We start from the raw sequence: 16,085 nt of genomic DNA, 5'->3' as shown, positions 1-16,085 counted from the left end.
GCCCACGAAAGCTTATGCTCTAATAAATTTGTTAGTCTCTAAGGTGCCACAAGTACTCCTGTTATTAAGGACCAAATTTTCTAACATAGGAACCTGATATGTGCCCTTAAAAATTATGTGTGCATGTACAAACTTCTAATTGCATATAAAACCAGGCAGTAACATGCTCAAAGATCTACTGGCATATGTACATGCATGCTTTGTCCACTCAATTCTCTGTTTGCATGGACATATGATGTGCCTGTGTTTAAGGCCTTGTCTATGTAAGAAAGTTACACTGGTTTAACTTATTTTATCACTTATGCAAGTAACACTCAGATTTACTTCCATCTTTCCAATGATTCATTTTCAGCAACAGAGAATGTCATCCAGTGCCAGCTGTGAACTTAAGGATGTCAAAGAAGTTCCTAAAATGAAACGCTGGTTAAAACAGAAATGTCTCTTATTGGGGCTAAGCAGCTGCTCCATGTCCCACCTCCTGTTATTGTCACCCAATGAGGGTCACATCCAAACTTCTCTTCCCACATAAAAACATACACATATTCCCTCTGATCCTTTTTTTAGAGAAGAAATTCTCTACAGTGTGGCCTTAAAATGTATCTGTAACCTGGATCCTCCTGAAAACTTGAGAAGTCTGGCAACGTCTCAATTCTTTATTCTCAAACACTGCAGTCTTGTCAGCAAACGAAAGTCTGGGGATTCTCACAGCTGGCAGTGCTTCAGTCCTTGGATTAATAGTTGACTTGGCTTCTCAGTAGCTGGTAAAATAGGCACTCTGCAGCCTGTATCACAAGTGGTACAAGTATTGGGATCAGCATATAAAATTACAGTTTCCTGTGGATGTCTGAAAGGCTGTCACTCTAGACCAGGGGTCGGCAACCTTTCAGAAGTGGTGTGCCGAGTCTTCATTTATTCACTCTAATTTAAGGTTTCCCGTGCCGGTAATACATTTTAACGTTTTTAGAAGGTCTCTTTCTATAAGTCTATATTATATAACTAAACTATTGTATGTAAAGTAAACAAGGTTTTCAAAATGTTTAAGAAGTGTCATTTAAAATTAAATTAAAATGCTGATCTTACACCACCAGCCTGCTCAGCTCGCTGTCAGCCTGGGGTTCTGTTCACCTAGGCCGGCAGCGGGCTGATCAGGGCCTGCCGCCGGGACCCCAGACCTGGGGGGAGGGGTGTTTCAGGGATCAGGGCAGAGGGCTGGGGGAGGGGGTTCAGGGCAGAAGGCTGGGGTGTGTGTGGGGGGGTTTCAGAGATCAGGGCAGAGGGCTGGGGTGTGTGGGGGGTGTAGGGCAGAAGGCTGGGTGTGGGTGGGTTTCAGAGATCAGGGCAGAGGGCTGGGGTGTGTGGGGGGTGTAGGGCAGAAGGCTGGGTGTGGGGGGGTTCAAGGGTCAGGGCAGAGGGCTGGGGGTGTGTTGGGGTATGGGGGGTTCAGGGCAGAGGGCTAGGGGGTGTGGGGGTGCAGGGCAGAAGGCTGAGTGTGTGTGGGGGTTCAGGGCAGAGGGCTGGGGCTGTGGAGGTGTGCAGGGCAGAAGGCTGGGTGTGTGTTGGGGTGGGGGGGTTCAGGGCAGGGGGGGTGCAGGGCAGAAGGCTGGGGTGCTCGGCTCATGGGGGTGCTCCCAGCCCCCTGCCCTGAGCAGCTCAAGGCAGGGGGCTGGAAGGGATATGCCCTGTTCCACCCCCTTCCCCCAGGCTCTGTCCCTACCTCTCTCTGCGTCCTCTACGGAGATCTTCCCCCTCCCCCTCGCTAGGGCCATCAGCTGATTGGCGCAGGGAAGGAGAGGAGGAGGGGCAGGAAAGCACCACGCTGGGGGAAGAAGCGGGGGAGGGGGGAAGCTTGGCTGCCGCAGAACCAAGCTTCTGCCTCCTGCCCCCGCAGGGGAGAGCAGTGAGCAGGGGGGCTGAGTGGGGCTGGGGGCCAGGACCGCAGCAGGGAGCTGCGTGCCACTCAAAATCGGCTCGCGTGCGGTCTTTGGCACGCGTGGCCTAGGTTGCCGACCCCTGCTCTAGACCATTGGGCTCTATCGTATCCCCACGAGAGCAACTAAGTCAGAGATGGATTTACAGACCCTCACCTCTCTGAGCTCTAATTCTTTTCTCTTTACTCAAGACACAATCTTAGTAGGAAGTAGTTAGCTAAAAGCCAAGTGTTATTTCAATAGACTCTGTAGCCTCAAGATGTGACAAATGCTCCCCCCCCCCCCAACTCTCCCTCTGGGTCCATAAAATACACTGTAATGGACCTTTCATTACTTCAACTGAGGGTGTCCCTATTATGTAAAGTCGGAATAACTCTGTATTGTATAGGAATTGGGTAATATCCCTTTAAGTAGACTGTAATCCCTCTAGTAGGCCTCACTGTCTCCTATTGCACTAACCACCAGAACTTAATAGAGCAGCAGTGTATATAAGTAGCTAGATCATGTACGTTTATATAAGAACATAACCTAAGAACATAAGAACGGCCGTACTGGGTCAGACCAAAGGTCCATCTAGCCCAGTATCCTGTCTACCGACAGTGGCCAATGCCAGGTGCCCCAGAGGGAGTGGACCAACAGGCAATGATCAAGTGATCTCTCTCCTGCCATCCATCTCCATCCTCTGACAAACAGAGGCTAGGGACACCATTCCTTACCCATCTTGGCTAATAGCCATTAATGGACTTAACCACCATGAATTTATCCAGTTCGCTTTTAAATGCTGTTATAGTCCTAGCCTTCACAACCTCCTCAGGAAAGGAGTTCCACAAGTTGACTGTACGCTGCGTGAAGAAGAACTTCCTTGTATTTGTTTTAAACCTGCTGCCTATTAATTTCATTTGGTGACCCCTAGTTCTTGTATTATGGGAATAAGTAAATAACTTTTCCTTATCCACTTTCTCCACATCACTCATGATTTTATATACCTCTATCATATCCCCCCTTAGTCTCCTCTTTTCCAAGCTGAAGAGTCCTAGCCTCTTTAATCTCTCTTCATATGGGACCCGTTCCAAACCCCTAATCATTTTAGTTGCCCTTTTCTGAACCTTTTCTAGTGCCAGTATATCTTTTTTTAGATGAGGAGACCACATCTGTACGCAGTATTCGAGATGTGGGCGTACCATCGATTTATATAAGGGCAATAATATATTCTCAGTCTTATTCTCTATCCCCTTTTTAATGATCCCTAACATCCTGTTTGCTTTTTTGACCACCTCTGCACACTGCACGGACATCTTCAGAGAACTATCCACGATGACTCCAAGATCTTTTTCCTGACTTGTTGTAGCTAAATTAGCCCCCATCATATTGTATGTATAGTTGGGGTTATTTTTTCCAATGTGCATTACTTTACATTTATCCACATTAAATTTCATTTGCCATTTTGTTGCCCAATCACTTAGTTTTGTGAGATCTTTTTGAAGTTCATCACAGTCTGCTTTGGTCTTAACTAGCTATATAGTTAATAAACGTGGTTATTTGGAGCCCAGCTGTGTCCAGCTGGTTTCCTCATTTCTTAACATTGTGTGCAGAGCAGACACAACAAACACCTGTATCCAACATGGTATTGGGACCCAAGTCTTACAACAGACACATCTCTTGGTCCTGCATTGATCAGCCACTGAGTCCACAGGGCTGTCTTTACCTCCTGTGTCTACAACCTTCCCCTCTCTAATGTCTGATTGGCTCTGCTATCAGATGGTGAATATGTGTGGGCCCTGCAAGATGGTTTGTCCTTACTGGAAACTGTCTTTACGGCTTCTGAAACAGTTATTGAGCATGTCTAATAACTGCTACACCCTATATCTAGCTGAGTTGTGCTGCCCTGGATTCAGACAAAAATCCATGTCTCCTCCCCACTGCTTCTCTCCCTGCCTTTGGACTTAAAAACCAAATGTTGCTGTATAAAGCGTGAGGATTATACAACCTTAAGTTCGTGAGTAGTGCCAATCACTTCGGTGGGACTACTCACATGCATAAAATTAAAGAGAATGAATGTTTGCAGGTTTGTGACCTTATTGTGTCTCAGTGGCCCCAAATCAAATTTGCAATGTTTTTAAGTAAAAAGATGGGGTGAAGGGTGTTAAACAGACGACAAGCTCAGCCTGTGTTCTGAATGCCAAATGGTGTTCTTTCTGGTTTGTGACATCACCTACCTAAAGATTCTGCAGGCCAAATGCTGCTCTCATTTCAACATGTACAACTTAATTGGCCAAGAATTATGCCCTGTGTTCCACCTGCGTAATTCTGCCCTTCCATAGGATTGCACAGGTGTGACTGAGCACATAATTTGAGAATGGTGGGCTTGCACAGATAGCCCTTCTAATGAAACTTAGTTACCAATTCTGTTAATGATCCATGAGCCAGAAAAGGATCCAGTTCACGCTCCCTTCTGTGTTATTTCCAGCAGACTGACAGTAGTGAAATGTGACTCTTTGTACAAAAAGGAGAGGTGACACTGCACTGTGTTGCCAACTCTTGCGATTTTATTGTGAGTCTCACAATATTTCTTAAAGCGCCAGCTCCCTCAGTCAAGTGATTATGTGAAAATTTCATCTTGCATTTTAAAAAAATAAACATGTTTCTAGCCCTCATGGTTGTAGACAAAAGCTGGAAAATGTGCCCCAAGTGAGTTTAAACACTCAGAAACCAGAAGGCAAACAAAAAGAGCCATAAACTTATTGGTTTTTTTTAATCGCATGATTTTAAGCCAATCCCATGATTTCTTGAGGCCTGACTCATGATTTTGGAAGGCTTGGGATTGGCAATACTATTGCATACCCAAAGGGAGAAGATCTGTTGAGCAAGAAGATTCCATTTTCACATTGGCACTTTTCATGGCAGATGTACTCCATAAGGAGAACCCTTTATTTTCAGACTGAATACTGACTGTTGTCACTGCTTCATCCAAAATGGAGACAGTAGTTCCACAAAGTGGTATTTAGGGAAACCAAAGATGGTCTGGTGTTTAAAGCACAGATCTACTGGTCGGGGGGAGGGGCGGTTAGTCTGGCTGTGCCACAAGCTTTCTTTGTCATGTTGGGCAAGTTATTTAACTTATTTGTGCTCTATCTGTAAACTGGAGATAATAATACTTAACTTCACAACAGCTATGAGTGTAACTACTGATATTTGGAAAGTTCTCTGAGAACTTCAGAGAGTGCCTTTTGGAGTACAAAGTAGTATAAAACTAAATAAACATAGTCACACACAAAGAATCAAATAATTCAGCAGAGTTCCTTTTGATTGTCAGACTTTGTCTCAGAGATGCTCATGATCGCGTCCTAAGGACTATGTACTTGTGGCAAGGACTGTTCATTTGAGCCATGGAGAGCCAAATCTCATGTGGAGTATGTGGGGAGTGAAAAACTTCTCTGATGCCCCTTTCTGTACCTGGCCATAGGACAAGCAGCAAGTTCCAGTTAGTGGGTGACAGTTGCCAGCCATCAGGAGTAACACTCTGATTTTGAAAGGAATATATTCAGTCTTATTAAATATTAAATATTATTAAAGTCCCAGTTTTGTGTACTTTGATTTTAAAAATAATGAAGGTCTGAGGGTGAGCTAAGAGGCAGAAAAATAAAGCATTACATTTTCTATCATCTAATGTTACACAGCACAAGCTAATTGGTTGTGGTCAAGAATTTTTTCTTTCTTCCAGCCTGTAATGCACAAATGCAAAATTAGGTGCATTGTAGCTGGGATTTTCCACTCATTCATCCAGGACTGGCCGTTGTTGGCAACATGATAAATGACAAGATGGTTCTTGGATCTATTCTTGTATGGAAAATCCTGTTTTCCTGAGTTTCTTTGTTTTCCAGAAGACAAAGAGACAATGCCTTCAAGAGCCACTCTGAGCAATCAGTTTGCAAATTACCAAACATGGTGACTATGTTCTACTTTCTGCTGACAGCTGATTCTTTAAAAAAAAAATCAAAGTTTTAATAAAGAAACATTAGACACTAAACACACGCAAAGTAGTGTAGATCTCTAATTACTATGTTTGACAAAAAATGTAATGAAAAATATACCCCTTAATTCTTTCCAGTAAAGACATCTGATGACTTGTTACCACGATCTCTTTGAGAAAGCCTTTCCCATAGCCATGCGATTGATTCCATTGCTGTGGAATTGCAGTTATCATCTGACTTTTGTATTTTGCATTTCTAACATTTCATCTAGATTAATCTTTCGCTAAATAAAGAAAGAAGCATTTGTTCACTTTGAGAGGTACCATCTGGTTTGAGTTTAACTGGGGGTGGAGGCTGAGGGGGTGGGGGGAGAGAAGTAGTTTTCAATGTGACAGTAAAAAAGGAGCCCAGAGCAATAGGTTTGGGAAAGCATGTTTACCCAACTATCCCCAGCATTCTATTTCAGTATAATCCAAAACACCTGTTCCAGGGCTCACACCTAGGTAAGGCACATGGCTGGGCCAGGGCCAGACTCCCCTTTTTTCCGACTCTGCAAATTAATAGATGATGTTTGCCCTCTGGTGGCTGTTTGGGGCTACAGCAGTGAACAAGGATACCTATAAGGATGATGATGAAGTATGGGCCTTAACAAACATTGAACTTTGTTGTACCACTGAATCAAGTGGAAGGTCAAATCTACTGATTAGTCAGAGGTTAAAGAGATATTGTATGAAGTATTTTAAAAACTATGTTGAAAATAAGTTACCTCACTCTTTCTGGCACACGGGATGGGGGACAGAGAGAAGCAGCTCTGGATACAAATAAAGCGGCTCTGGATTACTGCTTCCTCCTATTCATGCATGTGTGGGTTGTACACAAACTGCTAGTAGGGAGAGGGGATGTCATGATCCATCTCGTATTTGTGTCTGAGAGTGGGTTGGAGGGGAAATCATACTGTAACTCGTTTGTGTGATGGTTGCGGGGATAAGGACCATACATCATGTCCTTGCGGGGGCAAGGGCCAAGGCCTCTGCACTCCCACTCTCTTTTGCCAAGGGTGAGTTGTGGTGAAGCTCTTTGCTAGGATCTGAGCGATAAAACACTCAGCCGCACCTAGAGACTGAGCCCAACCTCATCAAAGTCCATGGGGGCTTTGTCATGTACTTCAGTGGCAACAGGGCTGGCCTTACCATGAGGCAAACTGAGGTGGCCGCCTCAGGTGCCAGACTGTGTGTGTGTGGGGGGGCGCCACGAGGACCCAGAGTATAGAAAATTGTCTGCTGCCAGTGCATATGTATTCTCTCTGCTCTAGATGCAGAGAGATGGTGGAGTGCTGTGCTGGAGGAAGGAGGGCACAAGAGACACAACAGGCAGGCAGGAGAAAAGGTGAGAGGGAATAACAGAAAGCAGCAGGAGCTGAAGGGAGAGAGAGGAGGAGGAGCCTCTTATGCACCTCTCTAGCACCCCCGGGAGCCTGGACTGATTAACACCAGCTTCTCAGGGAGCTTCCTGTTTCCTGCTGCTTCCCTGAACCCATTTGAGGAGAACAAGCAGTCAACTGAAGTAGTAGGAGCCAGTTAGGCCCTTAAGACGCTGATATCTTCCCTCACTCAGGCCCTGCTACCAGCCTGCTGATTTGTCCCCTTCAATTGAGTGTTGAGAGCCACTATAGCTGGCACGGAACAGCAGTCATGTGTGAAAGAAGAAAACGCCCCTCTGGGGCAGCATTCAGAAAAAGAAAGAAAGCAAAGGAAGCTTTTCTAGCTAAGCAGGAAGGAGCTCTCCTGAGATACATAGACACAAATGTTCACGATGAGCCTTCCGGCCCCAGTGAGGATGTGAATGGTGAGGAGATGCCTGATCTTCCAGTTAGTCAGAGTGCAGGTGACCTGGCAGCTACTGCAGCATCCATATCTCCATCTCAAATGGATGTAACCATGCACATTCCTGAAGAAAAGTGTAGATCAGAGAAGAGTGTGGTGGAGGTGCAAGAAACAGCTGCTGCTGAGTTTAGTTCCCTAAGTCTAGATGATCCAGGACTGTGGACCCACTTGAGCAGTAGCCTGAGGGACTTTCTTGTACTGCATGGGCCACAGCAAGTGAAAAACTTCATGTTCCCCAAAGACAATGAAAATAGAAGTTTCCATCCAACACATTACTGGCGTGAAATCCCAGATGATGACAAAGTGGAGAGGCCATGGCTTATATATTCAAAAACCCAGAATGCTGCATACTGTTTTTGTTGCAAACTCTTCCAGTCTAATGTTCCAGCCACATTGGGTTCTACAGGAACAAAGGACTGGAAAAATCTGTCTAGAAATCTGGCATCTCCATTAATGATCTGGAGGATGGCGTGGCACTGCACTCTCAGCAAGTTTGCAGATGACACTAAACTGGGAGGAGTGGTAGATACGCTGGAGGGTAGGGATAGGATACAGAGGGACCTAGACAAATTAGAGGATTGGGCCAAAAGAAACCTGATGAGGTTCAACAAGGACAAGTGCAGAGTCCTGCACTTAGGATGGAAGAATCCCATGCACTGTTACAGACTAGGGACCGAATGGCTAGGAGGCAGTTCTGCAGAAAAGGACCTAGGGGTTACAGTGGACGAGAAGCTGGATATGAGTCATCAGTGTGCCCTTGTTGCCAAGAAGGCTAACGGCATTTTGGGCTGTATAAGTAGGGACATTGCCAGCAGATCGAGGAACGTGATCATTCCCCTCTATTCGACATTGGTGAGGCCTCATCTGAAGTACTGTGTCCAGTTTTGGGCCCCACACTACAAGAAGGATGTGGAAAAATTGGAAAGAGTCCAACGGAGGGCAACAAAAATGATTAGGGGGCTGGAGCACATGACTTATGAGGAGAGGCTGAGAGAATTGGGATTGTTTAGTCTGCAGAAGAGAAGAATGAGGGGGGATTTGATAGCTGCATTCAACGACCTGAAAGGGGGTTCCAAAGAGGATGGATCTAGACTGTTCTCAGTTGGGGAGGCTTAGGTTGGATATTAGGAAAAACTTTTTCACTAGGAGGGTGGTGAAGCACTGGAATGGGTTACCTAGGGAGGTGGTGGAATCTCCTTCCTTAGAGGTTTTTAAGGTGAGGCTTGACAAAGCCCTGGCTGGGATGATTTAGTTGGGAATTGGTCCTGCTTTGAGCAGGGGGTTGGACTAGATGACCTCCTGAGGTCCCTTCCAACCCTGATATTCTATGATTCTATGCCATGAGAAGGCAGCAAATCACCAGAGAGCATTCCATAGGTGGAAAGAACTTGAGATGAGACTAAGGTTGAAGACCATCATAGATGATCAGCATCAAGAGAAGATTGCATCAGAGTCTCTTTACTGGCAAAATGTTCTGAAAAGGCTCATTGCCATTGTGAGAATGCTTGCTACCCAAAACCTAGCACTGCGTGGCACTTCAGATCAGCTGTATGTGCCAAACAATGGAAACTTCCTTAAAATTGTGGAGCTGATGGCTGAGTTTGATGCTGTACTCCAGGAGCTTCTAAGAAGAGTCACCACCCAAGAAATGTACACACGCCACTACCTTGGAAAAACTATTCAAAATGAGATCATACAGTTACTGGCAACAAAAGTCAAACAGAAGATTGTGGCAGATCTGAAGTCAGCAAGACATTACTCTGTTATTCTGGACTGCACACCTGGCATCAGATTCTTCCTCACTCACATGACACCATGGGCTTCAGCATAGCACATCCCTGATTGGTTGTGAATGAGAAGAGAATCCAGCTCAATGGTTCCATGAAAGACTATTAGGATATGTCTACACTTCAGCTGGGAGTGTGTTTCCCAGCCTGGGTTGTTATATCTGTGTTGGTCCCAGGATATTAGAGAGACAGCGTGACCAACAAAAGTTGGCCAATAAAAGATATTACCTCACTCACCTTGTCTCTCCCAGCCCCGATGGACAGACATAGACTAGCTCTGCTTCATCTAGCATCCTAAAAATAGCAGGGAGGATGTTGTGGCATGTGCAACTAGCCTGGGGTAACTAACTTAGCTCAAACCCAGGGGGTCAGGCAGGCTTGGACTCAGTCAGCTAGCCTGAGTCATTGACCCTGCCGCAAGGTCCACACTGCTATGTTTAGCTCGCTAGGTCGGTCTACCCGTTCCAGGAGGCACACTCCCATCTGCAGTGTCATTATGACATTATGGGCCTGATCCTAAAAGCACTTTGTGTGGAACTCCCCATTGTCCACAGCGAGTGCCAAAGAAGGAACAGCTGCAGGATTGTGCTCATAATATGCATACCATGTATTCCTCCCACCCCCAATTAATAATGGGGTCTTTTTGGTCTGTAAATAAAGCTTCCCTGGGAGGTCCATTTTCAAAATGAAATGAGATTGTGGGGGAAGGGAGCTGCTGGTTCTAATATCTTTAGATTCCACAAAGAGCCCAAATAATTATGCTATGTTATACCAGCCAACATACACGTTATTTTGCATGCTATTAGGCCACAAATACTCTTTCGTCAGTCCATTGGTCTTTCACCAACTCCAGCACCCCAGACCACCAGAAACCTCTGTTTCCGAGGTTGGCATGCTTCTCCTCAGAGCTGTGCCAAGGATTTGGAGCTGAGTTGCAGCTAGAAAAATGTCTAAAGCCATCTAGTCTGCATGTAATTTTGATATGAAGAAAATAGCATCCAACAGTGACAGGATTTTAATAAAACCAGGTTTGTTGCTGTGGGCTCATAGAGGCACCAGTATTAAAAAATGTTGTTATATTGAGTACTGTTCTGAGAAATCACCACTGTTTGGAATGAAATATATGCACATGCATACATACTGTGGCCCAAGTTTTGAAAAGTAACTAGTGGTTTTAGGTTGCCTCATTTTTTGGGTGCCCGGTTTGAAACTCCTTAAAGGGCCTGATTTTTAGAATGTGCTGAGCATCTGTCCTCTGAAAAGCAGGCTCCTTTATGGTGTCTTGGGTTGGGCACTGAAAATCACTAGCCAATTCTAACAATCTTGGCCTGTATCTACATCTACACATAGAAATTAGGGTTGGTCTGGAATTTTCTGGCAACATGTATTTTGGCAGAAAATGCAGTTTCTGGAAAATTTCACTCTTGCTGAATTTTTTTGATTTTCCTAATGGAAAATCAAAATGAAATATATTTTGTCTGGGGTCTGGTTGCCTAAGCAGAAACATCTCATTTCCAGGCAAGTTTGACATTAATCCGTATGTGCCTGAGATACTGCAGTGTCTCATGGAAGCTGCAGTTTGAGTGCGTCGTATCTCCATTCTCCTCTATGGGCTAGGCTCCCTCCCTAGACTACATCTCCCATGATACACCTCAGTCTCCCCTCTGATTTCTGCAGTGAATCATGGGACTTGGATGAACATTGCATCATGTGGATGTAGTTTGGCCTGGGAGCCTGGTTGATAGCAGAAAATGGGGATCTAAGCCACCTAAACTACAACTCCTATGAGGCACCACAGCAGCTCAGAAGGACACAGACTATAATACTGAACCAGGCCAAAATGAAAAGTTTCAATTTGGGAATGTCAAAACATTTTGTTTCAGTTGAAAATGTAGAAATGAAACACGTCACCATTTCTGAATTGAAATATTTCAGTACTTACCGTTCTGCGGAAAATTTCAGTATCTTGACTTTTTGTCCTGATATTTTGAGTGAAAATAAATGTAGAAATATCAGAATTTCTCAGGGGGGAAATTCTGCTTTTCAACCAGAAACATCTATATATTATAGATAGATAGACACAGACAAGAAGGCTGCATGATACCTGCAACGAACACTATTTTTGAGAACAAGTAACCAAAAAAATAGGAATGGGAGAACTCATTTTTCTAAATTTGGAATACACACTAACATCATTTGGGGGAGGGATAGCTCAGTGGTTTGAGCATTGGCCTGCTAAACCCAGGGTTGTGAGTTCAATCCTTGAGGGAGCTACTTAGGGATCTGGGGCAAAAATCAGTACTTGGTCCTGATAGTGAAGGCAGGGGACTGGACTCAATGACCTTTCGGAGTCCCTTCTAGTTCTATGAGATATATAGATAGGTATATCATGGTTTCAAAATTGGGTGAAGGGAGAGAAGAAATTTATGAGTCTGATGGGAGGGGGAAAAACACCCAACCTCTTGGGCTAATACAAAGGAGTAGATTAAAAAGGGTCATTCACAAACGCTCAGAAAGCACAATGATACCAGCAGCTATGTCAGATACATGTGTCTTGGGCCTGGTCTACACTAGGAGTTTATGTCGAATTTAGCGCCGTTACATCGAATTAACCCTGCACCCGTCCACACCACGAAGCTATTTAGTTCGACATAGAGCTCTTTTAAATTCGACTTCTGTACTCCTCGAAAACGAGAGGAGTAGCGCTAAATTCGAAATGGCAATATCGAATTAGGCTAGGTGTGGATGGAAATCGACGGTAATAGCTCCTGGAGCTATCCCACAGTGCACCACTCTGTTGACGCTCTGGACAGCACTTCGAGCTCGGATGCTCTGACCAGCCACACAGGAAAAGCCCCGGGAAAATTTGAATTCCTTTTCCTGTCTGGGCAGTTTGAATCTCATTTTCTGTTTGGACAGCGTGGAGAGCTCAGCAGCACTGGCAACGATGCAGAGCTCTCCAGCAGAGATGGCTGTGCAATCTAATAGAAAGAGGGCCCCAGCATGGACTGATCGGGAAGTCTTGGATCTCATCGCTGTGTGGGGCGATGAGTCCGTGCTTTCAGAGCTGCGCTCCAAAAGAAGGAATGCAAAGATCTACGAGAAGATCTCTAAAGCCATGGCAGAGAGAGGATACAGCCGGGATGCAACGCAGTGCCGCGTGAAAATCAAGGAGCTGAGACAAGGCTACCAAAAAACCAAAGAGGCAAACCGACGCTCCGGATCCCAGCCCCACACATCACGTTTCTACGAGGCACTGCATTCCATCCTAGGTGCGGCCGCCACCACTACCCCACCAGTGACCGTGGACTCTGAGGATGGGATATTGTCCACGGCCGGTTCCTCGTCGGAAATGTTAGCGGACGGGGAAGATGAGGAAGGAGATGAGGAGGACGAGGCAGTCGACAGCGCTTGCACCGCTGATTTCCCCGACAGCCAGGAGCTCTTCATCACCCTTACCGAGATCCCCTACCAACCGTCCACAGCCGTTACCCCGGACACCGAATCAGGGGAAGGATCAAGCAGTGAGTGCTTTAAACATCTAAACATTTAATTTTAACATAACTGGAATATTTATATTGTTAAGAATGGGCTTTTCATTCACTCATTTAAACATAGAAACTTTTATTTATAACAAAACAGGAATATTAACTATATCAGCAATTGGTTGTTCATGATTTCTTTGGCTTAGTCAACTATTTAGTCCCAACTATGTATAAAAAATCGAATAATGTCCGGATTTTCATGATTAGGCCACCACAGGACGCTCCACTCTGTAGTCCCTTCTAGTGCAGTTAAACGAAAAGACGGTCAATATGCCCGGGAATTGACAGAGAGTCCTCCTGGGATAGCTCAGCATAGCTCTCCTGGAGGTACCGCTCAAGCATGCGCATCAGGTTCCGTGGCAGGGCGATCTTGTTCGGTCCACCGTGGTAACACACGTTCCCACGCCATGAGTCTATTAAGTAGTCCGGGATCATGGCACGGCAGAGCGTGGCGGCATACGGCCCTGGCCTCTGCATGCTCTCCCGAAGCATCCGTCCCCTCTCGCTCTCCGAGATCCTCATCAGCGTTATGTCGCACATGACGCCCTGCTTTAAATTAGGGAGGGGAATGTTAGTATTGGGACTGCTTTACAGCCACGCGGTGGAGGCGGCAGAGGGGCAGCATACAGGGATCTTTCCCTGGGACAGCCGCGAGGTGGTGGGACAGGGGCAGAGCTCATGCTTCCCTGATTGCTGCCAGCAGAGAGTGGCCTTGCTTTCAGTGCGAAAGGAGCCCAGTGCTACTATTACATTTTTAAGCTGCCACAACTCTACGGCTTACCATGTTTTCCTGCAACAAAAGTAGAGGTGTCCTGCCACGCTTCTCTGATCGCAACTGCAAGACCCAAGGCACTGAAGGCGAGGGCCAAAAATTTGACCTTGTCCTGAGTGCGCATGTGAAAGGTGCAGTGCATGGTGTTGTTCACAGAGAAAGACTATGTTCTTTGTTAGCAACTTCATTTATCTGTCTCAGGAATTCACTCCCTTTTTCCCATTCCCACAGACACATCTGCGACTGTCTCCCAACCCAGCCTGGCATCACACTCCCAGAGGCTAGCGCAGATTAGGAGAAGGAAGAAGAAGACGCGTGAGGACATGTTTTATGAACTTATGGACTGCTCACGAGAGCAGGCAGCCCAGACGACACAGTGGAGGGAGAACTTATCACAAATGCACCGAGCAGTCATGGAACGGGAGGAGAGGTGGCGCCAGGAGGACCAGCAGGCTACTCAAACCCTGCTTGGACTAATGAGGGAGCAAACGGAGACGCTCCGGCGCCTAGTGGATGTTCTGCAAGACCGGAGGCAGGAGGACAGAGCCCTGCTGCTGTCTATCTCTAACCGCCCTCCCCCGCCACCAAGTCCCACACCCCCCTTACCAAAAGTCCAAAGAAGGAGGGGCGGCAAGGGCCGTTAAAACTTTCAGTCAGCCCCTGCACAGTGCTGCAGCAATAGAAGGCTCTCGTTCCACAAAGTTTGAAAAGTCCTTTCCTACCCATCTCACACAAGCCCACGTCCAAGTTTCCTCCCCCCCCTTTTCATGTGCGGTTCATAATAAAACATCTGTTTCTGTTAAGTACTGTTTCCGAGAGTGTCTTTTAGAGGGGATTCTGTCTGAAGGGGGGGAAGGGGTTTGTTACTTGGACAGGACAGTCACCTTTAGCAGGCTACAGAGGCGGGGGCAGGTCCAGCATCAGGACACATACACAGTGCAGTCACCAGTTACCCTGGTCAGTCTGGGAGGCGGTTTTCATGTTCTGTGGTGCGGGGGGGTTGATCTGTGACTTTGTGGCGGGGGAGGGCAGTTAGAGATCTTATGCCGCGGTCCTTATCCTGGATCACAGAGCCACGCAGCAGGGGGTCTGTAACCCTCCGCCCCCTGCCAGAAAGTCACTTGGCCGACACATACACGCAGTCCCGCCCAGGACTGCTGGCAGGCTCCGTTGAAACAACCAATCCAGCACAGCGGAGCCTGTCATTCCAGGAGTTTAGAAGCATCATTTGCATCAAAACACTAAACCCGCCCCCCGCCACAGTCTGCGTCCCCGGTTTAAAACATTCCCGCGAAAACAGTAAGAAAGAGAACCTTGTTCATTAACAAAACGGAACAGATTTTATTTGTTGGGAAGGTGGTGAAGGGGGTATGTAACTTGGAAGGATAGTGAACAGTAACTGGGTAAAGAAACGGGGGCAGGTTCAGCATCTGTGTCCACAAACTAAACAGTCACTGGAGACCCTGCTCAGTCAGGAACCTGGCTTTCAAAGCCTCCCTGATGCATAGCGCGTCCCGCTGGGATCTTCTAATCGCCCGGCTGTCTGGCTGGGCGTAATCAGAAGCCAGGCTATTTGCCTCAACCTCCCACCCCGCCATAAAGGTCTCCCCCTTGCTCTCACACAGATTGTGGAGCACACAGCAAGCAGCTATCACAATGGGGATATTGGTTTCGCTGAGATCACAGCGAGTGAGTAAGCTTCTCCATCTCCCCTTGAGACGGCCAAAAGCACACTCCACCACCATTCTGCACTTGCTGAGCCGGTAGTTGAAGAGTTCTTTCCCTGAGTCCAGTGCGCCAGTGTAGGGCTTCATGAGCCAGGGCATTAGCGGGTATGCAGGGTCCCCGAGGATCACTGTAGGCATCTCCACATCCCCAACAGTTACTTTGTGGTCCGGGAAGTAAAGACCTTCCTGCAGCCGTCTAAACAGACCAGAGTTCCTGAAAACCCGAGTGTCATGAACCTTGCCAGGCCATCCAACGTTGATATTTGTAAAACGTCCCCGATGGTCCACCAGTGCTTGCAGCACCATGGAAAAGTATCCCTTTCTGTTTATGTACTGGCTGGCCTGGTGGTCCGGTCCCAGGATAGGGATGTGAGTCCCATCTATAGCCCCACCGCAGTTTGGGAATCCCATCTCGGCAAAGCCATCTATGATGAGCTCCACGTTTCCCAGGGTCACTACCTTTGATAGCAGT

Source organism: Emys orbicularis, chromosome 3, assembly GCF_028017835.1.
Source record: "Emys orbicularis isolate rEmyOrb1 chromosome 3, rEmyOrb1.hap1, whole genome shotgun sequence".
Classification (NCBI taxonomy): domain Eukaryota; kingdom Metazoa; phylum Chordata; order Testudines; family Emydidae; genus Emys; species Emys orbicularis.
This window is presented reverse-complemented; position numbering follows the sequence as displayed.